At 39.6% G+C, this 26,617-nt stretch overlaps 1 protein-coding gene and 1 pseudogene across 3 annotated transcripts in view; both read right to left on the minus strand.

Moving 5' to 3' along the window:
- Hpse2 (heparanase 2 (inactive)) overlaps nt 1–26,617 on the minus strand; it is a 610,759-nt gene that overhangs the window by 66,251 nt on the left and 517,891 nt on the right. The gene's annotated exons all lie outside the window — the stretch shown is intronic.
- On the minus strand, nt 14,934–15,343 carry LOC118587982 (annotated as a pseudogene).

Here is a 26,617-nt window from a genome sequence, read left to right on the forward strand (position 1 = left end):
TGCATAGGGTAAAATCACCTGGAAGGCCTTTTTAGAAATCCCAGCAGAAGGACCCCTCTGCAGACTAGTCAAACCAGATCTTCTCTGCCTAGGGAACTGTATGGGATGGAGACCACTCTTGGAGTCACTTGACACGTCTTTGCTGACAGCAGTCTTCAGCTAACTTAAAGTTTCCAGGTCTGAAAATGAACAGCAGTGAGCAAGCAGCACTATGGACTGACAGAAGGAACTGGAAGGATTGGCACTAGTCACACTGAATTAAATAACATTAAAACAAACCCAACAAGCCGGGAGGTGGTGGCGCACGCCTGCAATCCCAGCACTCGGGAGGCAGAGGCAGGTAGATCTCTGTGAGTTCGAGGCTAGCCTGGTCTACAGAGCGAGATCCAGGAAAGGCACAAAGCTACACAGAGAAACTCAAAAACAAAACAAAACAAAACAAACAAACAAAAAACCTCAACAATTTGTTCTAGGCAGTAAGGGGCTTATAGCATACACCACAATCTATGGCTCAGAATGTTCTTCCTGAAACATAAACAAAATTCTGGTTTCTTAATTCTGACTCTCGTAAACATCCCCCTTTGGTCACATCTAACAAACAGGATGTGCACATGAGAGCCCGTGGCTCCAAAATCCAGCAGTTATCTGAAGAAAAGCTACCATGACCCTTGAGTTGTAGCTGACCAGCTGCTCTCTTCGTGTAACTTTGTTTTCTCCTGAACAAGCTACGAGGAGATAACTATGATGACTCAGATGAACACTTGACAACCTTTCCTTCAACTCTAGACTCTCATTTTAAGGAAAACAACTGACACTATTTGTTGATAATAATACAAATTTGAGTTTTCAAGTGAAAATCAGAAGTTTGGAGAATTTATCCATTAGACTAAAAATATCTCAGTAATTAATGACTTTTAAGAAATGGATGTCGGAGTTGGGGATTTAGCTCAGTGGTAGAGCGCTTGCCTAGCAAGTGCAAGGCCCTGGGTTCGATCCTCAGCTCCACATAAAAAAAAGAAAGAAAGAAAAAAAAAGAAATGGATATCACATTCACGATTTTATTTTTAAAAATTTTTTATGAGACTATTCAACTCAGACTATTGTGTAACTCAATGAGCTAATATTTTACCAAATTGCCCAATGATTAATGCTAATCTTTACTTAAATAACAGCATACACTAATATTGGGATTTTATTTAAATAGTGTATTAAAACTTCACTGATGGGGGTTTGGGATTCTATGTTGCAATAACCCCTAAAAACTCACTAGTGTCAGACAAGAAGAGCTGGATTATTTGGGAGGTTCCATCTAAATGTGTGTAAGTATAGCTTGTCTTAATGTAGTTCAACCAAAACATGCAGTGTAACAAAATGAAGCTATGGATGAGAATCAGGTATCATTTGTGGTGATATTTTATTTGTGCACCTCAATAAAGCTTATCTGGGGATCACAGGAAGAAGCTAGCCACTATATTAAACATAGAGGTCAGGCAGCGGTAGCACATGCTTTTAATCCTACCATTTGGGAGGCAGAGATTCATCCTGATCTCTGTGAGTTCAAGGTCACACTGGGAACAGAACCAGGCATGGTGCACATGCCTTTAATCCCAGTGCTAGTTAACCATAGAGGTCTGGAGGTCTGTACAGACAGACAGGAAGTGATAGAGCTGGGCAGAGAGAGGAAATGATGAAGCTGGGAGGAGAGAGAAAGTAAGACAGCAGGGCACAGAAAAGTATATAGGCGTGAGTATACAGAAGTAGCTCTCTCTTTGGCTGAGGATTTTCTAGAGGTAAGACATGGCTGTTTTGCTTTCTGATCTCTTAGTTTTCACCCCAGTCTCAGGCTCTGGGTTTTTTATTAGTAAGATTGTTAAGCAATTCATCTTAGAATCATCAGATAAGCCAGATAGTTAAGAGATTTGTAAAAATGTCAAACAACACTTCTCTTCCAGATATTTTTTGTTTTGGGAAATACATCAATTTTTCATAAAATGTGTTTTTTATGTTAGCATATTTATTGCTATTTTTGAATTAATCAATAATTAAATATTGAAAAAATTTCTTGGCTTTAATTTCTGTAGGTATATTGTGACAATATAAGGTAGATTTTGGCATCTTTGGGTTCCTTAGTAATTATTATAATTGCATTTCAGAAAGAGTTTGAATTTGTTAATACACACACACACACACACACACACACACACACACAGAGTTGTTTTCTCTCATTCTTCCATGTGGTTTGGGGGACTGAGCTCAGGTTTTTTGGACTGGAAGTAAGCATCCTTACCAGTTGGGCCATCTGGCCAGACTCCTGTAGAGTTTGAGCAGGTTCCTGAAACCAAAGGCTTGAGATTCACAGCTGTAATGCAGCAAAGGGCAAGGAGTTTGTCTGTTTAACTTCATATGTCACACTTGGCCTTAGTGCCTATCACAGCTTTGCAATGAATGAACTTTGTAATAGAGAAAGGAAAAAAATGGCAGTTCATTCCTTCTTTGACTCAGGAAATAGCTGTAAGTTTATGTATTAGTACTTTGGTTATGAACATAACAGAAGGAAGTCCCTACCCCGTGGAGCTTTCACACTAGAATTTGCCATTCTAGACCCAATTCTGGGCAATTCATCATATAACCAGAGAAAATAATTGTACTCTTCTTAGGGCTTGACTTCTATTTGTAAATAGGACATCTGGAAAGACTGATGTCTAAGGGGTCCCTAAATTCTAGGATTCTATATACTTTCAGCTAGACTTCTAGAGATGACCCTAATGGTTCACCTGAAATGGTACCTCTCATTTTTATCTCACCAACTAACTGATCGTGTAGGAGGCAAACATATCCCTTCCCTTCCTCTCCCTCTCTTTCAGTGTTAGTAAATACTTTTTTTGCTTGAAAAAAATCTTAAGTGGCTGAGCATATGCACTGAACTACTTTTTAGCAGTTGGGTTGGGTTTGGATTTATTCATACATGTGTTTTCCAATAGTGTGGGTAAAAATATACATTTGTGTGCATTTTGAACAAGGTCATGAGCAAGTTCTGTCATCTGTAAATGGTGTGACACACATTGGCCCATATGGTAAAGGGCTTATGGCCTTGCCCTTCACTGGACCATAAAGATCTAACAGGCCAAATGTCATTATGGTTGGCTTGACCATTCTCTGAAACCATTTACAAGTGTGTATTAAACACATTTTTGGGAAAATCAAGAGCATATGAACAAAGCAAAATAATCATTAAAAAATAATGCTACATGAATAGAGAACAGATTCCAAAAGATCATGGAACAAGCAAAATATATAAAACAAACTCCTTCAAAAGAACATAAATAATTTAAATAGATAATGCTTGCTCTCTGGAAATATAGTTTGTAAGGTAGCAGGAAAGTCAAACAGTAAGAAAATTAAGTAAACAACAGCAACTAATCCATAACACATTAAGGCTTATAATCCAGTTAGGAAACAGCAAGCTGGAATTGCATAGCCATCTCAAATGTATCCACCATGATATAATTGGATTCTAGATGTAAAAAGGAAATATTGGGATAATTTAATTTAAGGTTGTGTGAACTTAAGACTATAATACTATTATATAAACTGTATCAAATTAAAAAGAATCAAGTAAAATATGAGGAAAAGAAATAGCTGTTTTGGTTTTGGTCTGAATTTAATCATTATTTAGGACTCAGATGGCTCATTAAAAGTTATTCATTAATTCTCTTCATATGACTAAAAAATTGAACAAGTTAGTGTGAAGTAACTGTTAGAATACTAGTAGTTAGAAAATAGCTTATTGCTATTATTGCTATTCCAATTATAATTAAGAAAGCTTTAACATTAAGATATCCTTATAGTATGGCAGGGTTTAATTGTAAAAATTAAGCTGAGCTATAAATAACCAATATAATAAAAATAAAGTAAAAATAAATTAGTTAATTAAATGAAAACTGAACTATGCTTCTCTGATACATACTGTTTAAGTGAAATTCTGAACCACATGAAAGCATTACATTCACTGAAAATTGAATTTGTTTCTACAAATTATTGAAAAATAATCAATGTGACAGTATTTAAATTGATTGGTATATGTCCAACCATTCATTTAAATTCATAACCATTTAAACTATACAATTTCCAAAAAGGAAAGTAAAATGTCTTTCTCTTCTCCAATCATTCATCTTGGAGACTTACCTACTTTAGGGCATCTAGGTATTACTCCAGGTCTTAGAAATATAGACATGAATAACTCACCCACAGTTTCTGCTTCCAAAGCTGATTGATGACTTTGTGGGGCCAAAATGCACACAAATACTTAATATGATGACAGTTACATATTTAATAGGAAGACAAACACTACTCTTCAGAGAGAAAAGATGTATTACTGAGTTCTGACAGTCCTTATACAAGTTGTTTTTTGCTAATGTAATGAATGGTATTAGACAGAAAAAGCATATTGTTAATAGTACGTTGACAGGTTCCTTTTATCCTTGTCAGTTTCAGAGAATCAGATATAGGTGTGTGCTTTTTCAACCTTCATGTGGTGGGAAGTGAGACAGTGCCTTTGGGTACTGCTGGGCGTACCATGGTAGGGATCCTGTTTGAGTTTGCTGAGTATTTGACACTTTAGGTTCATTTTTCCCTCCTTAATTATATATCTAAATACATCAACACATGTATGAAAGCCATATTGAAAGGCTCAAGAAAAATAACGCATCTGTCCACACAGATACTCATATTTCTTTCATTGTGACAGGTAACAATCCAGATTCAGAATTGTGAATAATCTCAACTGGTGCTCTCAAATACTATTTTTCTACATAATTTCAGGCCATCTGTTATCTTAAACTTCCATTCTAGCAACCTCTAAATATATATATCACTATAATATACTGGGTAAGAGTAGAATGTCTGGAATCAAGGCACTTGGAATTAAATTCTATCTTCCTGCTGCTTCCTAGCTTTGAGATCCTGGGAAAGTTGTTTAAAACCCAATGCCTCAGTTTTTCACCTGCTAAATGAGGAGAATATAGATTAAGTTAGATGCTTTTAATCTATTTAGTAAAATGCTTCCTGACACTATGACAGTGAACACTGTTAATATCACCACACTTCTAACACTGAGAATGAAGCATCACACTTGTTAAGGATCTCCCTTAATTTGTCTTATGCTCGATTCCTCTAGTTACTCTATTTTACCATATCTTGGCATGTTCATTAAGTCTATTCCCTTATTGCTACAAAATTCCATTTTAAAAACCTGTTTCACATCAACACTAAGTTGCTCCCTAGGGCCTAAGCCCTCAGCCATGGGTTTTGATTGGGTTTCAGCAGCAGGCATGACTTTCCTCCTGTGGAGCAGGCCTCAGATACAGCCAGAGACTGGTTGTTTATCCCCATATCAGCTGTGCCACTGTTATGCCACTGGGTGCATTATGCCTGGCAGAGCTTGCATAGGACTGGGCCTGGCTCTCGTCAACTTTGGCTCTATCCTTCCCCGGTGAACAATCAGCTGCTGATGGATTCTGGAGGAGAACCAGTCATTGTCTGCAGTGTGTGCCGCAGGTGAGCCCATCCAGGATTATGAAGGTGGTCTGCTTAAATCCAATAGGTCACAGAACAAGACGAAAAGATAAGGATGTGAGGAAGGAAGCTGCAGGTAAGAGAAGGGAGCTCGCAGGGGTGGGAGGGATACAGGAGAGGGCAGGAGGTGGGAGCAACCAGAGCTGTACCTGCATTTCTTTCTGCGCTTAAAACTCAACTTGTCCACATTAAATGGTTTTCTTCCATAGAAAACATTTTGACTGCACTTTATGTATTCCTGTCAGGCAGACTCTTCACATGCTGTTCTTCTGCCCCGCTCTACTTAGTTAGGCTGGCCTTTTTGATCTTTAAGAACATCACTTTCCAGTCTGTGGTTCTTCTACCACAGTCACCTTTGCTCTCCCTAGCTCAGTCCATTTCTTCAGCTCAAATATCATTTTCAGAGTGAAGACCTAAATGGCCCCAATCTTATTAATGCTTTCTTATCATCGAATTTACACTTTTCAAAGTACATAAAGTAACTTTCTCCCTGTGATTATTTTTTAACATCTTTCTTGTCCTCTCCCCAGTAAAGGTAAGCTCGATGACTACACTAAACTAGTCCATTTGACTCCAGTTACACCTCCAGTACTTAGCTTCTGGTGAGCCCTCAGGAATGAACTACTAAAGGACAAAACCACATGAATGAAAATACATGAAACACTACAGCATATTTGAAGAACCATAAATACAGTGGGGCCTCTGTATCCAAAAGTTTCACATCTGTGACTTCAATGAACTACAGATTGAAAATATTTGAGAAAAAGTTATCTGCACTATAAATACTTTTCTCCTCACTATTCACTAAAATGCAGCATCATGACTGTTCACACAGTCTACAGTAGATTAGGTATTATAAATAGCTAGAGATTATTTGAAGTATGCAGGAGGGTGTGTACATGTTATAGGTAATCACTGTGCTACTGCACAGAAGAGATTTGAACCATCAATGGATTTCGTATCTGTATAGAATCCTGGACCACATGGATACTGGGATGACTATCATTTCATGACTATAGCATAAAGGGAAATGATTGAGATGGTGGAAAAGGGGGAGGAGCAAAAGGGAATGTTGAAGAAGTGTGCAGGGATTATCACACTGCAGGTGAAGTTTGGTTTTTATTTGCAAATGGAAGTGGTTATACTATGTTTGAATCAGGATATCTGCTTTAGGAAGAGCTCACTGTAGGGCAGAAAAAGGAGATCAGCGAGGGCCAAGTTTCTCTATAGGAGAGAAGATGGGGACTTCTCAATAGTGATCATCTGCTGGTTTTGCCTAACATCAACTTCCATTTCTTCTGGCACCAGCATCCCATTTCCTTTTGGAAAAGTTCCTCTTCCTCAGTGCTGTTCTATGGAGAGTGTCAACAAAGATATACTGTCCTCCTCCCAAAGGGCAAGAATATGATTTAAGTTAACTAATCAAACAGATTCTCTCTGGAATCTGAGATTTGAACCTAGTGACATAGGCTGGGTAAATCCACCCCAGTTGTGGCCTCTAATGAAACTTTTCATCAATGACTGTTCCTTGGGTCCTCACAGATATCAAATTTCTTATCATTTTGGAGTGGCTGGGATTTTAAAAATAGTTTGTGTTAGCCAAGTCTTTTTAGTTAACCCAATTCTTTCTCATTTAACCTAGTTAGATAATATCTGTGTCATACGACCAACAAACCCCAACTGATAGAGGACTGTATTTCATACTAGCTGAATAGAAACACAGTTTAAAGGGCTTGCTTAAAATGTTTATTTTTCAGTCAACACAAGTGAGGTACTCCAGAACCAGAAAAATAAATATAGTATTATTTACTTATATGTGGGTATTAGCCATTAAATAAATGATAACAAACCTACAATCCACAGACACAGAGAGGCCAAGTATAGAGGAAGGGACTGGGGGACACATGGATATCCCTGGGAGGGAGAAAATAGATTTTATGGGTGTACTGGGGGTGGGTGGGGACTGGGACAGGAGGATCAGGTGCGGAAGGGGAGAAGAAATAGGGTTGAGGGAGGGCATGCAGAGAGAGACAGCTGGAATTGAGGGGCATTTGAGGGATGATATGGAAACCTAGTGTAGTGGAAACTTCCTAAAATATATGAAAGTTATCCTAATGAGGTCTTCTAATAAGGTGGGATACAGAGTCCCAACTAGCCATCTTTTGTCACCAAATAGTAGGATTGGGTTGTATTCAATTGAGTTGTTGACCAAGGGGGTCCCACGGAACTCCTCAAACAACCCAGGCTGCTGCTAAGACAATGGGCTGCTCTCCACAAACTGATAGTGGGGCCCATTGCCAAGGACCACACACACAACTCATTGAACATGGAGAAGTACAGCTTGTACCTCCATGGAGCCTTCACCCTTACATTCTAGTGTATTTAGTACAGGAAGATACTCTGCAAGCTGCTAAGGGAGAAACATAAACACCAAACCCAGCCACAAGATCTCTGACCTACAATCTGTTCCCCCTGCATGATATGCTGGGGCAGTGCTGGCAAAAAAGTTGTGGAGGAGCCAACCAATGTCTGACTTGACTTAAGGCCTACTCCATGAGATGGAACCCATACCTAGCACTGCTTGGATGACCAAGAACAAAGACTAGACAGCCCAGAGACATAAGGTAAAACCAAACACTACTGTTCTTAAAATAAAAAAGACTCTTAATGATATTTCGCTACAGTCATAGATCAGTGCCTTATTCAATTATTATTTCTTGCTTTCTTCTGGGAACAGATGCAGAGACCCACACCCAGACATTATGAGGGAGGGAGAGAGAGAGAGAGAGAAAGAGAGAGAGAGAGAGAGAGAGCGCTCTTGAAAAATATAGCTCTAAATGGTATGTCTCCATCAAATCCCTCCCCCCAGAGCTCAGGGAACCCCTTAGAATAGGAGGCAGAAAGAGTGTAAGATCCAGAGAGGATAGAGGACCCTAGGGAACAAGACTTTTTGAATCAACTAAGCAAGGCTCATATGAACTCACAGATACTGAAGCAGCAAGCACAGGGCCTATATAGGTCTGCAGAAGGTCCTTTGCATCTATATTATAGCTTTCAGCTTAGTATTTTAATGGGACTCCTGAGTGTATGAATGAATAGATCTCTGATTCTTGTGCTTGCTCTTAAGGCTCTTTCCCTTCTATTCCATTGCCTTGTCCAGCATTAATGTGATGGTCTTTGCTCTACCATTATATTTTGATTTTGTCAAAAATCTTGACTTCTGATTTTTATAGCATACTATTTGATTAAAATTCTTCATAAGTGTCTTCTGAAGAATGACTATACAATATTTTTTTTCTTTTCTTTTTTTTCTATGGTGGTAGATCTTATTACAGATGGTTGTGATCCACCATGTGGTTGCTGGGAATTGAACTCAGGACCTCTGGAAGAGCAATCAGTGCTCTTAACCTCTGAGCCATCTCTCCAGACCGACTATACAATATTTTAATAACATTATTTACATGGAGTCTTCTGGTTTTGAACTTGGGAAAAATTCTGAGCAAGTACAGAAGTATGGTGGATGTCTGGTGAATCGCAAATAAAATTACCCTCCTTCATTATAACTCATATCCATGCTCACTAGATCATTTCCAAGTAAATCGTCCCAGATACTATTATCATTTCATCCATACAGCTCTAAATTCTTCCTAAATAACAGTATCTGGTTTGCTCAAGCATAGAAGGAAAGAAAGTACTTATTTTTGGTTTCACACTAACTAAAGTCACTGACTTCAAACCACAGTTGGGTGGCCTTGAGATCTTTACCATTAAGAAAACTCTGGTAAGTTTCAATCACTAGACACATTTTCCATACACTGATCAATGACATAGATTGTGAAAGGAAAATGAATACAAGGATCAGCATAGTGATAACTTGCATATAGTAAATGAGTAAGAGAGGCCTGATGGGAATGGTGATGAAGGTACTGATGCCATGAAACCCGAGGAGAAGCGCTGTTATGGGGGGCACTGAATTCAGTTTTGAGGTATGTTGAATTTTGTATAAAGAAGGATATTTACAAGAAAAATGGGTAGCTAGTAAGTTCTGTTTTGCCAATTGGGCAAATTACTTAGCTTTTATTTTAAAATAAAATAATGATAATAATATTTAGTTGCAGACTTTTAAATGACACATCATTTTAAAACACTTAGAACAAGGTCTGTCATGTGTTAGGTACCATGTGTTAGGTAAGTGTGAACTGATGAAATAAAGCTGGATACAGGACTGCAGTTTTGGGTAGGTATCTGGCCTTGTGAATTATGATCCTGGAGAGAGTGTCTGAAACCATGAAGTGAATGATCAAAGGGCATATGTAGTATGTACAAACCAGAAGCATCTCTACTTGGTGGGCCTTTTCTCTTATTTCAGCCTATCCAAGTTTCTCAATTACCACTTCATCAATTCTACAATGACTGTTCTCCCCATTATTAAACATCCCAGGAAAAGGATGGTTCTCATGATCTCTCTTTTACTTGCCTGCATCTTAGATTTGGTGAGGTATATACACAATGAGTGATCTCTCTTCTTTGCACCTCCAAGACACCCTACATGCATACATCCTTATATATATTTTATTGTATACTAGAGTTGCCCATCAACTACTAAACTAAAACTCTCTGAAGGTCAAGACTCTGAAGGTATGTTTAATGGCTCTGCCTACCAAAGAAACCCAATAAACACTGCTTTGGTTAAATTAAACTCTAAAGCAGAACAGAAACTATTTATAGAATTTCTGATGTTTTTCTTTTTATTAAACTATGGACAAAAGGCACTGAAGAGAAGAGAAAGGCAGATCCCCAGGTTCACTGGTCAGGTAGCCTAGCCTAACTGACAAGCCTTGGGTCCTAGTGTGATATCATGTTCAAAAAATAAGATGAGCAGCTACTGAAGAGCAATAGCTGAGGTTGACCTCTGACCTCCATATGCATGTGCACACATGTATGTCTGCATACCTGCACATATTCTTGTGTTTCCTCTTTCTGGGGATATCTGCAGACCTTTCTTAGTTATCTTTCTCCCAGGTGTTCTGAAAGGTAAGTCCCACCCTCCATGATTTGCCCATCTGTCTTCTTAATGCCAAACTATTCTAATTCTTACTCCTGCAATTTCAATGATGGCTTCAATATGGAAACAACTAAAATGAGGTTTCCCAGACCTGAGCTCCAGAACTGTCCTCTACCTCCCCTCGGTGACTGCCATTTGAATGGCTTTTTGTCTCTTGGAATAAATATTGTCACCGGAAACTTGATGTCAATCTAAATGTGCCCCTTCCTCCCATTTTCTCTATCCTATCATTTCTAGATCATTCTGACTTAGAACTGTGGGTTAGATTTGACTTCCTCTTCCTTGCACTGCCCAGCCACCTAATGCCAAGATACGTAGTATTCCACCAGCACTGTTTCCTGCAGCCATCCACTTATTTCCTACCATCACCTTCATTCTGCTTTACAGCTTTGAGTCATCCTAAGTTTAGATTCTCCCACATCATTCTCTCTTCTCTAGCTTCTTACTCATCTTCAGAGTTTTCATATCAGAATCATAGAACTTTTTAGTTAGTTTTCCAACTTTAAACTGATCTTACATTTATCCTGTGATGATTTTTCACAGTATTTTCAACACAACTTTTTGAGGCTGTCTTCTAGAAGTCAACGTTAACTGAAGTTCTTGATGGAGTAGGTAACTAATATTGCTTGAACACATTCAGAATTTCCTACTTACTCTTTATTGACACTCCCAACTCCAGCCCCAGTCACATGCTACCCATGCTTTCTAAATTCATTCTCAAAAATCATTTCTCTCAAAGCTTTTCCTGATAACACTTAGATTATATTTCTCCTTAGTATAGATTTTCATTGTTTTCAGTGATTTGTAAAGTTATTTCTTCAATGACAGACTACCAACTTTCCTTTTCTCAGATTGAGTATTCCTTACGTTCGTTCTTCTCTGCAGCATCTAATTCAGAACTCTGATGGGAGGGTGCTCTGATATTTCTCTATCCATTGCTCTTATGTGTATGTAGTTGACCATTGGGGGTCCTGGGAGAGAATAAATACTTCAGTGGTTGCCACTCAAAATTCTGTATGTAAACCTGGAAGGGTAATAGAGCTTACTTAACAAGTAGGAAGACTACACAGTGCAAAGAGAACACTGTGAAAGAACCAGCACTTACTGAAGCTCCACAGTTAATACTAATGTGTGAATGTTCTTCTAGGTTCTTAGTATAACTTCATGGGGAGATGTCTTGTCCTATCTCAAATATACCCCTAAATACTGAATATACAATCAGCTACCCAGGAAATTCATATGACAGCTGTTCTGAATCAGGTGTGACAGTAAGATTCTGAAAAGAAGTCTCTGCTTATGCATATCAAATTAACTAAGAAATGAGAACAGCAATGAGTAGGAAAATATCAGAAATTCTGAAAATGGTTTCTATTCTGCTTTGGAATTGAATTTAGTCAAAGTAGCTTTTATTGGGGTCCTCCAGCACATCATTAATGAAGTATAGGCTCACTTCCTTAAGCCTGCTCTCTTTTTGACCATGCTTTGATCCATTGCAATGACCAGGTGAATACCTTTGGTCTGTGTCAGCTAAACTTTCTACTATCTTTCTCTCCATTACTTCTAGCCCCGCCATCCCAATAATACCTCTCACCTCTTAGGTTCTTAGATCACACGAAGCCCCTAGCCTCCCCACTCACCCAAGGCTCCAGTCTGCTAAAGTGTCTCTACTGTCACAACAGGAAAGAGGGGACTTTCTTGATATCTTTGGTAACTTATTTGGTCTTTCTCTTTTCTCTCCACAGCACTTGGGGCAACAGTTGGGGTTGTTATTCATCCCATCAGGACTTCTTTTCTCTAGCCCAGCAGACAAGCTGTGTGTGTTGTCAGTCCTCTATCCATGCTTATTCTTAACACAGAAGCTAGCCCTGTCGTCCTATTCATGAGTACTTTCTGCTCCAAAAAACTCGCCAAGGCTCTTAGTATACTTCTAATGTTAATCAAATGTGGATATAAACATGTACTCATCACTATAGGCACACTGGCTCCTCAGTCCTGTCTTGTTTTTATAATCTTTCTTTTTTTGTTGTTTTTTTGTTTTTTGTTTTTTGTTTTTTGAGACAGGCTTTCTCTGTGTAGCTTTGCGCCTCTCCTGGATCTCACTTTGTAGACCAGGCTGGCCTTGAACTCACAAAGATCTGCCTGCCTCTGCCTCCCGAGTGCTGGGATTAAAGGCGTGTGCCACCACCGCCCAGCTTGTTTGTAATCTTGACAGATATGTGTTGCACCCACTAAAACTCATCCTAACCCCTAAGGCCTTTGCTTCTTACCCGTTGGCTCTTTTCTGTGGGCTTCCAGTCAAGTCAGACTCTTCATCATTATCCGAACTCCCTATGCCAAGGCATCTCTCAATCTTTATTACTGCTGTTTATTTAAACTGGAATTTTCTCCTTTGTTCACTGAAATGTACCCACTCATCTAAGACTAACTCAAGTAGCATTTTCTCCATGAATTTTCTCAATTGATACTTGAAATACTTCCTTCTCTCTCATCTTACAGTACTTTTCTTGCATTGCTTCATTTGACTTGTGTATTGAATAATGATTTGTACTTAAATATCTAATTCTTCATAAAATTTTGTTCATTGTGGTCAGGGCCTTCATCTTCTTCTTTCTGTCACCTCCAACAGTACTTTGGAATGCTTAAGTGAGTGATGACATGAAAGCAGAGAGGTTTCTTTTTAAAATAATAATATGAATTTCATCAAGTTCAACAGTAGTCTAGAAAGGTAAGTTAAGAATTTGGAAACCTTTGTAACTTGAATTCTGTCAATGGGAAATCTGTCCATTGCAGAAGGCTCACAGGCCTGGGAATCAAGAGATTTATGTTTTGTTTCATCTCAGATCTGCCTTTGGAGGGTTATATTTTCTTTCTAGCTTAGTTTCTCAAGGCTTACATGGGTGTTTTACTCTATAATCAGAATTTTAAAATTATTAATTTTTACAATATCTGCACAATATTTGTGATTTATTTGCTTAATCATTTCCTTTAAGTTACCTAGACTTTAAATAAGGATATCTAGGTAATCTTGGTCTCACTGTAGTAGCTATGATTTTTTTTTAACGCAAAATAAATATAACCACTGAAGTGACATAAATCTATGTGCCATTAAAATATCTTCCTATGTTACTAACGGTATATGGCGCATGCTTTGGTGGGCTTTAGTCTAGACTTAGCTTGACTCCCTTTCACTCTTAAGGCCCCTAAAATCTTCCCTAGGGTGAAGCCATAACCATCTCTTGAGCCATTAGCCAAACACTTTAAATGAATGTGTTTGAGGGGAATGATTCAACATTAGCTCCAGGGAGCTGAATGTAACATAATAAGGCTTCCAGCACCTCTAATGACTGCGATTCCACCTTCTTTATACCTCCCCTGAGCATGTTGCTCTTTGAATGCTGCCTTCCCTGCAGTCTCCACTTCCCTGCACAGCCCAGTACGTATTTGCCTGCCCAGATCTGCCCTCTTGAGAGCTGCTGATGTTTGCACACTCGGCTTGTCTCGCCGACTTGCCTAACTAAACTTCCCTTTGAGGACTATACATTTTGGCACAGTCTGGTTCTCTAAGGAATTCTTTCATCCATTAACACCTCTTGTCTTGCAGTTCTCCCAAAGTCTTTGCTGCTCTTGCCTCGAGCACGTTAGGTCCGTACTATTTGGGTATTTATTGCTCTTTTGTGTACTTTCATTTTTCTTCTAGAGTTCCTACAATGGGCATGTATAAAGTCTGTAATGAAGTTATAAATTTTAGTTTTTACTAATGTTAAAAAGACATCTTACCATAGATGACAGAATAAAGATAATTCACTTTCTTTTTCACATCCATTTGCTAACAACAACAAGAATGAAAAACAGCATTAAAAAGTTCCACTATCAACAAAATAAGGAAGTATTCAGTATACCAAGTTAGGTTTCTTTGAAGTAGAATGAAACTCGGAAGTGTTACTGCCTTGGAAGCATATTCTTGTTGGTGTGAAGAGAGCAGAGGGCATAGGTAGTCCAGAGAAATACTGTCCCTAGGAGACTCCTCCTTTTCACAGAAAGACTGAGTTGAAGAAGGAGCCCTTTGGTCATCCAACTTTATTTTCTATCATGTGCACTTCCAGTCAAGCAAGAGTGACAGTGACCACGAGGCACCCAGCCACAAGGAGACAACACAGAGAGGCTAGCTCTAGGAGAAATTCTTGACAGTGACTGCTGGATGCAGGGCACATGACTCCCAGCACACTCTTATTAAACAAAATATGGCCCCATTCACATATGAGTATTTTTTTTTGTCCATGGAGGCTTTTTAAAATTAATGTGTTTTACATCTCTTGAAAAAGAATCCCAGGATTTTCCCTCCTGTGTGTTTTTGTCTTGCTTCTTCACAGTACATGATGCCAGCTGAGGTTGTCAGTACAATGAAGCCAAACTAACAGGATGGGAGCAGATTGTTCTGCCATTTTCTAGGTCTTTAAGTTGTACATCAAATTGAGGGCTTATCACTCTACACTTGCTCAACTTGCCTGTGAGGTTCACAACAATTTTCCCAGCTCTGTGGTTGTCAATGATTTCAAACTCACCAATGTAACCATGCCTCATCATCACAGTTAGGAACCTAACAATGACTTTGGAGCAGGGCCTGATGAGGACCTGACGTTTGTCTCTCTTCTCAGCATTGTTGATGCTCTTGAGAGCATCAGTCAAGACATTCATGTGCACCATGGTGCTGGTGTGGAAAGATGGCAGAAAAGCCACATATGAGTATTATGTAGAATAAATGAGAAATAAAATCGTCATTATTTTCCAACAATATCATTGCACTTGTAGAAAACTTGAGCATTTACATATGATTAGAATTCAGTGAATTTGGGCTGGTTTTATAGTTCAGTAGTGGAATGCTTGTCAAACATATGTCAGATCCTATGTTGACTCCTTAACATACATACAAAAAATGAATTTAACAATGTCATTTGATATAAAACTGATATAAACCAAGTCAATTTTATTATCATGCATTAGGAACAACTACATAGAAAACAAAACCCTAATAGCCAACAGATGTTCAATACCTATGACTATATCTAATGAAAGAAAGAGAAGACCTTTACTCTGAAAATGATTAAATATTATAGAGGGAAACTGAGAAGTCTAAACAAATAAAAGGATTTAGCATATTTATAGAGTGGTCAATAACACTGTAAAATATTTATTCTTTTTATCTTAAACTACAGCTTCAATGCAATCTGTGTTAAAGTTTTAGCAAATTATTTTACACAAAGTAATAAGTCAATTCTAAAATCTACATGGAAATGCAAAAGGCCAAATACATAACTAAATTTAAAGAAGGAAAATCAGGCTGGAAGGGATGTAGGTCTCTGGATATGAAGGCTTACAATAAAGCTGTAGCAATTAAGACACTGAGGTTTTGGTGTAAGAACAGACAAATTGACAAATGAAACCCAAGAGTCCAGAAATTGACCCTCACATGTATGAGTTGGCACCAATTCAGTACATGAGGGAGAGGATGATCTTACTGAATAGACAATGTGTCAACTGAATCCACGTGGAAAAACGTCTATTGACTCCCACCTTATAAACAATTCCAGGTACATTTCGGATATAAATATGAGAGGTGAAATAACAAGATGCTTGGAGGAAACATAGAAGAACATCTTTGTAACAGTAGAACATGCAACTTATACTTAAATAAGACCAAGAAGGCAGTTCAAAAAAGGAAACTGAAAATTAGGTAATGATAAAATACAGAATGGGTTTTCACCAAAAGATACTACTGAAGGAGCAAAACAGCAAGTGAGGAAGGGAAGAAGACAATCACAGCACATGTATCTCTCAAAACTTCATATTCAGGAGACAGCGACAAGCACAGACACAGGGATGGGTCAGAAAGCTTGAACAGACACTTCATCAAAGTCACTGTCCTGGCCAATGAACATAAGGAAAGATGCTCAACTTCACAGTGATCAAGACAAGAACTGATACAACTACACATCCATAAGATGGCTAAAGATAAAAGAAATAACTAAGTGTGGAGTGGAGAAATTAGAGCTTTTATGAACTTTGTGTGAGAATAGGAATCTCTACAAATATTCAGAGGGTATCTGCATTTGAACATAGACATAGTCTATGGCCCTGCTACTTCATTCTTAGGAATACAGTCAATAGAAATGGCATGTTGGAGCTGAAGAGATAGCTTAGTGGTTAAGGGTGTGTACTGCTGTTCCAGAGGAATCAAGTTCAGGTCCAAGCACCCAGATACGATGGCTCAGAACTGCCTGTAATGCTAGGTCCAGGAGGATCTGACATCTCTAGCTTTCATGGGCACCTAAACTCATGTGCACATCCCCACCATACACATAATTAAAAATACTATAAGTCACCAGGCAGCAGCGGTGCACGCCTTTAATCCCTGCACTCAGGAGACAGAGGCAGGCGGATCTCTGTGAGTCTGAGGCCAGCTTGGTGTATAGAGTGAGATTCAGGACAGGTACCAAAACTACACAGAGAAACCCTGTCTTGAAAAAAAAATCCGCTAAGTCTGAGAGGAGAGGAGGGAGGGGAAGTTGTGGCTGGGATGTAAGATTATTTAATTAATTAATAAAAGAAAAATGCAATAAATCTTAAAAAGAAATGTGCATATCTACCAATGGATATCTACTAGATGTTTGTAGTACCATGATGTGCATAAATTAAAATACTGAAAATGTAAATATCCTCAGCAATGAAGTTGGGTAAGCTGTGGCACATCTACACAGTAGGATACTAGACAGTAGTGAGAACGAGCAACCCACAAGTCTGCCCAAAAATAAGGATGTTTCACATGAACATGATCATGAGTGAAAAAACAGAAACATACCAAAACCACACAAATAATCTGTGAGAGCGCAGGTATTATTTATTGTATGTCTACTTGAGATAGGCAATGGCTAACTAAATGTCTACCTACTTGTGAGTGGGTACACAGTATCCAAAAGAGGCAATGTTTTCCTGGGATGAACTAAGACTATGTACTCAGATGAGGAAAAAAAAAAAAAGAGCCAAGGGGATCAAGAGCAGTAGGGTTAGGTTCTGATTTCAAGCTGTTCAAGAGTCACTAGCTATCTTGAAATGGACAGAACACAGACCATCTACCAGGTGCATCTTGGGTATGGGACAAGTACTATGTGGTTTCCCCCTTCACCAGCTGCTTGCTTGTCACAGTGGCATCTGGTTGTACTTTAGGGAAGACTGTGGCTTCTCAGCAAAGGGAAGGAGAAAGCAGAAGCTGGTTACCATCATTATGAAGATACAGAATCTGCTCTACTGTTTGGGAGTTGACTCTGCCAGTCCTGGCAGACAGGGCTTGAAGGAGTCAGAGTAGGAAGCTGAGCAGGGCTTCAAATGGACTATCACCCCAGCTTTGCACTCTGTGTTTTAAACTTTGCACTATAAATATAGTGAAGTCCTGAGTGAAGCATGCATGGCCCTCTAGTATGGCACCAACTTAATTTCCTAACTTACACCCCCTGGACCCCTTCAGTAGTCCAACCACATGAAGTATTCTCTGCCATGTGAAATAGAATTCTGCCTTTATCCGGAAACCCTTCTTCATTTAACTGCATGTCCAAACCCAAATAACGGCTCATTCTTCACAATGTAGCTCAGAAACCATCTCTTCCACAGGACTCCCTAAGTCTCTCTGCACCTTCCTCCCAGACAGAACTAATCTGGGACTTGCTAGGTTCTTAAAATGTGTTATCTACACATTAACTCATCAGTCAATAAGTCACTAAAGGATAAAACTGACCACTAGTTCACCTGTCCCTGAGGTGGAGTCATACACATAAGGGTACTCAGTAACTGTTTGTTTAATCAGTGGATAGTCGAATTAATAAGGGCATAGAAAAAGGAAAGAGAAAAAGGAGCTGAGGTTGTTGGGACAGACAGAGAAGAGTCCCAATACAGGAAAAGCCTTCAGGGTAAGACAGCTGCAGAGATACAGTCATGGTGGAGTGTGGCAGTGGGCAGAAGAAGAAAATGGACAAAGTAAGAATGAGTTCTGCCCTAGAAATTGGGATTTGAACTGAGGAAATAGGCAGAATTGCTTTGATTCCTAAGAATACAAATGCAAATGCCATAGGGACCTGTAGCTAGAGTTTTCCTGCCTGGCCCACAGTCAGGACAAATCTCTCTTATCCGCCAGGCCCATAGACGCTCAGACCCAACCAAGTAAGCATATAAAGACTTACATTGTTTAGAAATTGTATGGCCGTGGCAGGCTTCTTGTTATCTACTTCTATCTTAAATTAACCCATTTCTATTGCCACATGGCTCGTGGCTTACCATTACCTTACATCCTCCTAGTCATGTCAGTGGCTGGCCGTATCTCTCCACCCCAGCCTTTACTTCCCAGAATTCTCTTCTCTGTTGTCCCGTCTACATTTCCTGCCTGGCCACTGGCCAAACAACATTTTATTTATACAGAGAGATATCCATAGCATTTCCCCATTTCTTTTTTTTTTTTTAAAGGAAGGTTTTAACTTTTACATAGTAAAATTACAGATAACAAAACAATTATCAAGCAAGAATTACAGTTACAATATTAAAGAAGATATCCTATCTATCTTATATTTCTGAGTCTAAGGTTTTATATCTAACTTAACTTTTATCATAATTGAGGAAATTATAACTATCTAGTCTTCAACCACATCAAAGACCTCAGAAGGATATAATAGGATATAATATTACCTGAGAACCTGAAGAAGGATGTAAGCAACTTTCGGGAGTCTTGCAGAGTAGACAGAGACAGCTGGCAGCCTGGACAGTCACATAATGTTCCTTTGTAAAGTTGGGGCATTTGTCTTCAGCCCACAGGGCTAATAAAAGTTAAAACCTTGCTTTTTGAAAAAAAGAAAAGGGGAAGTGCTATGGGATGTTCTGTATGTCAAATGTGTTGATCTGATTGGTTAAAATAAATAAAATGCTGATTGGCCAATAGCCAGGCAGGAAGGATAGTATAGGCAGGACAAGAGAGAAGAGAATTCAGGGAGGTAGAAGGCTGGGGCGGAGAGACACTGCCAGCCGCTGCCATGAGAAGCAACATGTAAAGACACCAGTAAGCCACAAGCCATGTGGCAAAGTATAGACTAACAGAAATGGGTTAATTTAAGATAGAAGAAGTAGATAACAAACAAGAAGCCTGCCACGGCCATACAGTTTGTAAGCCATGTTAGTTTCTGTGTGTTTACTTGGTTGGTTCTGAGTGTCTATGGGCCTGGCGGGTGAGAGAGATTTGTCCTGACTGTGGGCCAGGCAGGAAAAATCTAACTACAGGGACCAAACAGAGAACAGTTTGTAATACAACAGGCAGAGTGCTACATACCCTCCCTGGAAGGTGCAGCCTGTGCTCAGACTCAGAGGTTTCTTGGAGGTAAGTCCCATGAACCGATTTCCACTTTTTCTTTTTTTTAAAGAAGCTACATGCGCATGTGTGAGCATGCTTGTGCACACACACACACACACACACACACACACACACACACACACACACACAAGCAAAGTTTGTGGGACAGCACAGGTGATAGGAGGCTCACCCTTGCTAGGAGTCAGAGGAACAGTGCAGTGCATCAGCCCTGTCCTTAGCTTTCTTATCAAACCAAATCTTGTTTTGTTTTTCTTCTCAGCTTCTCTACATTCCCAGGGGTTCCCATTCCCTGCTGCCCTGAGAAACAGAAGGAATGAGGGCAGGCTGCTCTCATAGTAGCTGGTGAACAGGGACTCAAACTTGCTGGTGCTGTTGCTTTTCCCACTCACTTCATTTATACTAACACATAGACAGGCCTGGGACAGACATTCTGACTCTGCCATTAACTGAGCAAGTTTCTTAAATCTATGTGACTCCATTTTTTTCATCTGTAAACACTTTTAATAGTAGTACTAAATTTACAGGATCTCTTGAGGGTAAAACGTGTTCACATATTTATACAACCTGGCACATTGGTAACTATTGTTATAATTTCTTTATGTAGTAATCCATATTCTTCTTCCAAATTTATAGTTGTCCAAGAATTTGTTAATGTCCAAACCCACAATATTTCTTTCCTGCAATCTGAAGCAGAATTTTATGGCTTCATACTCATAATGGTTGCTCATCCACATCCACTAGCCCACAGGACAAAGCAATTTTTGTTTGGCAAATTGAGTAGTTAAGAATGTTGTTTCCATTAATTTTACTACCTACGTACCTCCCAGAGGCAGGGCAAGGCAGTTTAGTTAAACTAAACCAAACAAAGCATTTTAGCCATTTAAAAATGAGGCTTATTTGCAGTTGTTCTAAATCATCTCAGCCAGATGGGCATGTTTTAAATGTTTCTGAGGGAAAAAAAATTCATAAGTTTTCCCAGTAACCTATCTTAATGTTTCTGAACCTTATTGAAAGTTCTGAAGAGTCTAATACCTGGAGTGACTACAGTTTATTATCCAACCTGGGTATTTGCTCATGACCACTGGAATAAACTGGGGCAATTCTGGGCAAATTGTAACTTGAGTTACCCTTCTGAATGGCCGTCCTGCTATGAGTGATGCCCACACCTCTTTACTTAGAAAGGAATAGTGGCTCAAGGGCCTGCACACGCGCTTTATATGCTTACATGGTCATTTTTTGTTATTTTTGTGGAGAGGAGGAAAAAGAAGCTGAAGTCCAACCCGACAAAACCTGAAGAGTTTTTCATTTGGCCTCTGCACTGGATGACCATGATGCTGATACTTACAGAGCACTTAACATGAACCAGACGCAGTGAAAGCTTCACATGTCAGATTTCATTTCATCTTTACCCAAAGCGATATTATTACCAGCACTAGCACCATCATCATCATCGTCTTGTTTTTGTTGATGATGGGAAGATGAAAAAGAAGAGAGGGGAGGGAAGAGAAAGGGAAAGAATGGAGCATTTCCCCAAGGTTACATCCTAAATTGGAGTCCAGAGCCTGGGCTCTTAGCCACAGAACTCACTTCCAGACCTTCTGTAGCACCTGGCAGGACAAAGCCCTACCCTGAATGACAGCCTTTGTAACAGTGTATTCGAATAAGAACACTTCAGAAATTATGGAATGTACCGTATCTTCTTGAATTCTCACAGCTCTGCCAGGTGGTTAATGAAAATTTCATTTTTCATATTTAGTAAGTGAATAAAATTGATGCTCAGAGAGAAAACACATTCTCTACAGGGAGAAAGTGGCATGGCTGGGACTATGGCCCAGGACTGAGCTCTCACTGTGATACTCCTCTTAGAGAGTCTTTTTTTTTCTTTAACTGCAATGCACTGGATGTGTAATACTCACCACAAAGCCTACCACCCTTGACAAGAGAGGGTATGGCGTGGTGACTATATATGGGAGGCATTTAGAGATAGTCTCTCCAGGGGCTTTCAGACCGCACTTCTCAGTCTCTTATCTTTTCCTGTTCTTTATGGAGCCACACTGAAGCCTGGCTCCATAGGAACAACTATACATTTGGTTTAAAGTCAACAGTCTCTGTTAGAAGGTAGTCCATTTGCCCATTTTCTCCCTTTGTGCAGCACTGCAGGACACAGACTCTAGTCTGTGCTAGAGTGTGTGCGCCATCAAGAACTGGAAGAGTTTGTTTCTGGAGACACTTGGCTCATTCCAGAAGGTGGCTTTGATTCTGTCTGTTTGTCCATGTGTTTCTCAAGGTAGAACACACAAGTTCTTTCTGTGTTAGAGATTTTCCCGCACAATGAGAGGTGACTTAATTCCTATGGCTCCAGGGGAAAGAAAGAAAAAAAAAATGGACAAGTATAAAGAAGGTCAAATTCAGCTCAGTAGATCTTTCCTTTCCGGTCATGACCATCATCCTTCTCTAGCCCTATCTGTCCCCCCAAAGCACTGAGTTCTATATGAATAGCCTTACTCAAATAGGGGGAGATGGTTTGCTTCTCAGGGAGGAAATAGGGTAGTCTGTACTGAAAAACAAAAACAAACAAACAAAAATAAAACAAAACAAAAACTACTTAGACAGCAAGTGACACAAATTCCTGAGTCCCATCCCAGGGACAATGTTTGCTAAGAACCTTCATTCTTTAAGAAAGCAGCCTCTGACATAGGCAGCCAGGCATGCTGCTGCAGAGGCATTCCTGTGTAGAGTGAGACAGGATGAAGTACAAGGTGGGGTGAAGGGACAGGGAGAAGGTTCATATACGTCCCTCCTGAGCTGAACCAGATGGTTGGGTGAACTTTACTCTTTAAGTCTTTCTAATATTAATCTTCTTTTTGGATGTTTATTCCTTAGTTTCCTGACAGAGAATGCTTGAGTGACATATGAGGTGAGAGATCTGGGGTGTAATAATACCATGTCGTGGAAACACTCATAAAGCCATGACCCTGTGGCATATGAATTCTACATGGGTTTGCACAGGTATTAAATGTTCTGTGGTTGGCTTTTGGAAGTCTGCTCTATCCTGACACTAGGATTTCTAAGCTGGCCTGGAGGGAAGCAGGCCTGCAGCTTCCTGGTGTTTGGAGCAGATGGAGAAAGAGTCTGAAATATTCCTTGTCATCACCTCTGGCTGACAGACCACAGGCAAAGGAGGCAACAGGGAGAAGTCAGACTAGTTGATCTGAGAGAAAAGAGAAGCCAACAGTGATGCCTTGTGAGTGTTTCCTCCTTTATGTTCATCTCCAAAGGATGGACGGATGGATGCAGTGTGTGTGTGAGTGTGCGTGTGCGTGTGCATGTGCATGTGTGTGTGTGCGTGTGTGTGTGTGTGTGTGTGTAGCACTTGTCTTTGGCTGGAAACAGTCATAAATCAAGGGTTACACAACCACCACTAGCCACCTCCTGCAGGTCCTGTCAAAGAAACAGGCCTCTGAGAGCACAGCTGGACCGGCAGGATCCCCAGAACTGTGGCCCCACCCCATGGGATGAAAAACACATCTGGGATCAGACTTTCCAGATGTGCACAGGGCTAACATAGAAAAGACATTGCTAGAACACCATATAGTTCTCAAAAACATTTGTGGAGGGTTCAGTTTTTTCATTTTCATTTATTTTTTTTTTTATATGTGGGGGTGGGGCCATGGGCCATGGTATGGAGACATGGGTATGTAAGTCAAGAGGAAAACTTATAGAAGTTCTTCCACTATGTGTGTGGGTCCCAGAGATTGAACTTAGGTCATTAAGTTTAGCAGCATGCGCCTTTTGCATCAGAGCCATCTTGTTGACCCTTTGAAAAATAATCACAGTAAGTTCTTAGGTTGTTGGCTGTTCACTCTGCCCTAGTTCTTTGTTCTATGGTTTCAAGAGATAAATATTAGGATTGAATTGCTTCTAAGAAGCCATGTTGAGATGCTATGGGAATGGATTAGTCAGCAAAGTACTTGGTGCACAATCATAAGGACCTGAGTTTGATCCTTAGCACTATGTAATGCAAAGTGGCATATGGCTATAACATCAGTGCTGGGGAGGTAGAGACAGAGGGATCTCTAGGCCATGATGATCAGCCAATATGCCTGAATCAGTGGGCTCTGGGCTCTATGAGAGACCACATCTCAAAAAATCAAGTGGCATGTAAGAAAGGAAGATATTTGATACATACTTCTAGCCTACACACACACACACACACACACACACACACACACACACACACACACACACACACAAATACCCCTTTCCATACACATACACAAAGACATGCTATGGGGTTTCTTTTGGGGGTGCTAAAGTGCCTTCAAATTAGACAGTGGTAATGGCTGCATAATTCTGTGAATAAAATAAAACATACTGAATTGTATACCTTTAAAGGGTTAATGGGATATGTGTTATAGATCAATAAAGCTGTTAAAAATGGGTCAGCCTATTCAGTTATCTTCCCATTCTTTTATTATTTTCTAGTTTTAATTAAACTGTAAGTTATACTTTAATTATAAATTTAAATTATTAAAATAGAAATTTAATTAAAATACAAAAGACCATGACATACCATGTAGCATTTCAAACTATAAAACCCACCCTTCTCTTTTCAAAGTCACATTTCTATCTCCTCTCTTCTCCTTCCTCTTCCTCCAAATACTACTATACCTGTCAGCATTCAGTTCAGTTTCATAGATTATCTCATGTAGTCTTTATTGGTCTTTTCTCTACTCTGTTAACAAACATGTGCTGCTTACTCCTGTGTGGACGTGACTTGATAGTACAGAAATGAGGGGGTGGAGGATATTAGCAATGTCCCTCTTATGGCCTCCTCCATCCAGAGCTCTCGTTCAGGTCTTTCAGAACAGCTCAGGCTCCATCTCAGCTCAGGACCACATCCAGGTAATGTTCTTTTCTCTGGATCTCCTCACTGCACACTCCCAAAGAGTGACCACAAAGAAGTGTCCTCTGACACAATTTCTACTTACTTTACTGACAAAGCAAAGGACCCAGTATGACTGCAACTGTGGAGTCTAGCCAAGTACTCACAGTTCTGTTATGTCCCACCAGCATCTCTGCCTTCCTCTCTGTGCCTGCTGCACTCCAGACCGTCTTTATTCAAGGGTTCTTTCTTTGTAGCTGGAATCCACACCTTGGGGTGCTCTTTCCTTGCTCCTTGCCTCTTCCCAAAGTCAGATCTGAACATTGTTTCTTGAAGAAAGACTCTCCTCAGGGGACTTCTTCCACTTATCCAGTCTTGCTGTGTTCTGCCTGTGGTCTGTCAGTTTGGTGCTGTCTGTCTGACACGGCTTTTGAACTGTTTACTTGTCTAGTGTTGTGGTCTGTGCTTGGTAGTTCTTAAATGAATGAATGCTGATTTGGCTTTCTCTTAAGAAACTCTCTCACCTACCTCAGAGTTCTTCCTCTGGACTAAGAGAAAAGATATGTTTTTAACAAAAAAAGCGTTAACTAATAAGGCTTAAATTGTTCACACACTAGGCAACGTGGGGATCATTTCATTCCTTAGAAAACAAAACAAAACCCTTGGTCATCCAAATAGGAAGACTGGATTAGGTGACGGCGGCTCAGTGGCTGGATATAGTCCTTTGTCTTCTCAGCTCCCACCCACCGACCCCTTGTCTCCAGGAAAGGTGGAGCCGCTCCATCTGTTATCAGAAATGCAGTCATTCTGTAGAATGGAATCTAGGCCATGGACCTGAGGGGTTGAGGAATGGACAACTTGCCAGGAAAGGTCAACTGGACCCTTCATAAACTTTACACTTTGAAATAATCATCATGTCCAACTTCAGAAAGGTTGTTTCTATCCAATTCTGTTTTAACTATATAGTGCTTATGGTTATTTAAAATTCTTAGTACTGAACTATGTAAAACTTCTGGTATGTAAATTTGATGACATAGCTTGTTGTGATCTTACTCAGGACAGCAGGACTATACAGATTATATATATGTATGTATATAATGCAAAAGGGCATTAAGTTATGCTATTTCAATGGGAGATTTATTATCTAAACTTTGGAAAGTCAGGAAATTCCAGAGCTGGATTCCAGGATAGATATCTCTAGAAAAGAAAGTAGAAGGACCTAATAGATGTTGCTGCCTGGCACAATAATCCTTTGGATTAAGCATGGGAATCATATTGCAGACTCTAACCCTTGTAAAAAGCAGACCAATATTTAATGAAAGATTGCTGAACAGTTTCAAGGGAGTAAGATAATTTTATATATTTTTAAAAAAGCACTCATCTTGACACAACTAGCCAATTAAACCAAATTATTATCCCTTTTAAAAAAGAGAAAAGGAAGACCAGGAAAAGGACTAGAGTCACATCTCCATGTTTCCACAGAAGTTGGACTAATTAGCTTCTTGCTCTTTGAAGTTGTAGTGCTCATGGGTTGTTGATGTTTTTCATGAGATTAAGAAATGGTGAGTAGTAGTGAGGCACCCAGAGATACCTCCAAGACAAAGCTGAAAAGAATTCTCACACAGAAGTAATTTCTCTGTGAGGAAGGGTCTCTAGGCCCAGTTTGTTACACTTTGGGCAGTGGCAGTTA

This window comes from Onychomys torridus, chromosome 1 (genome assembly GCF_903995425.1).
Source record: "Onychomys torridus chromosome 1, mOncTor1.1, whole genome shotgun sequence".
NCBI classification, from domain to species: Eukaryota; Metazoa; Chordata; class Mammalia; order Rodentia; family Cricetidae; genus Onychomys; species Onychomys torridus.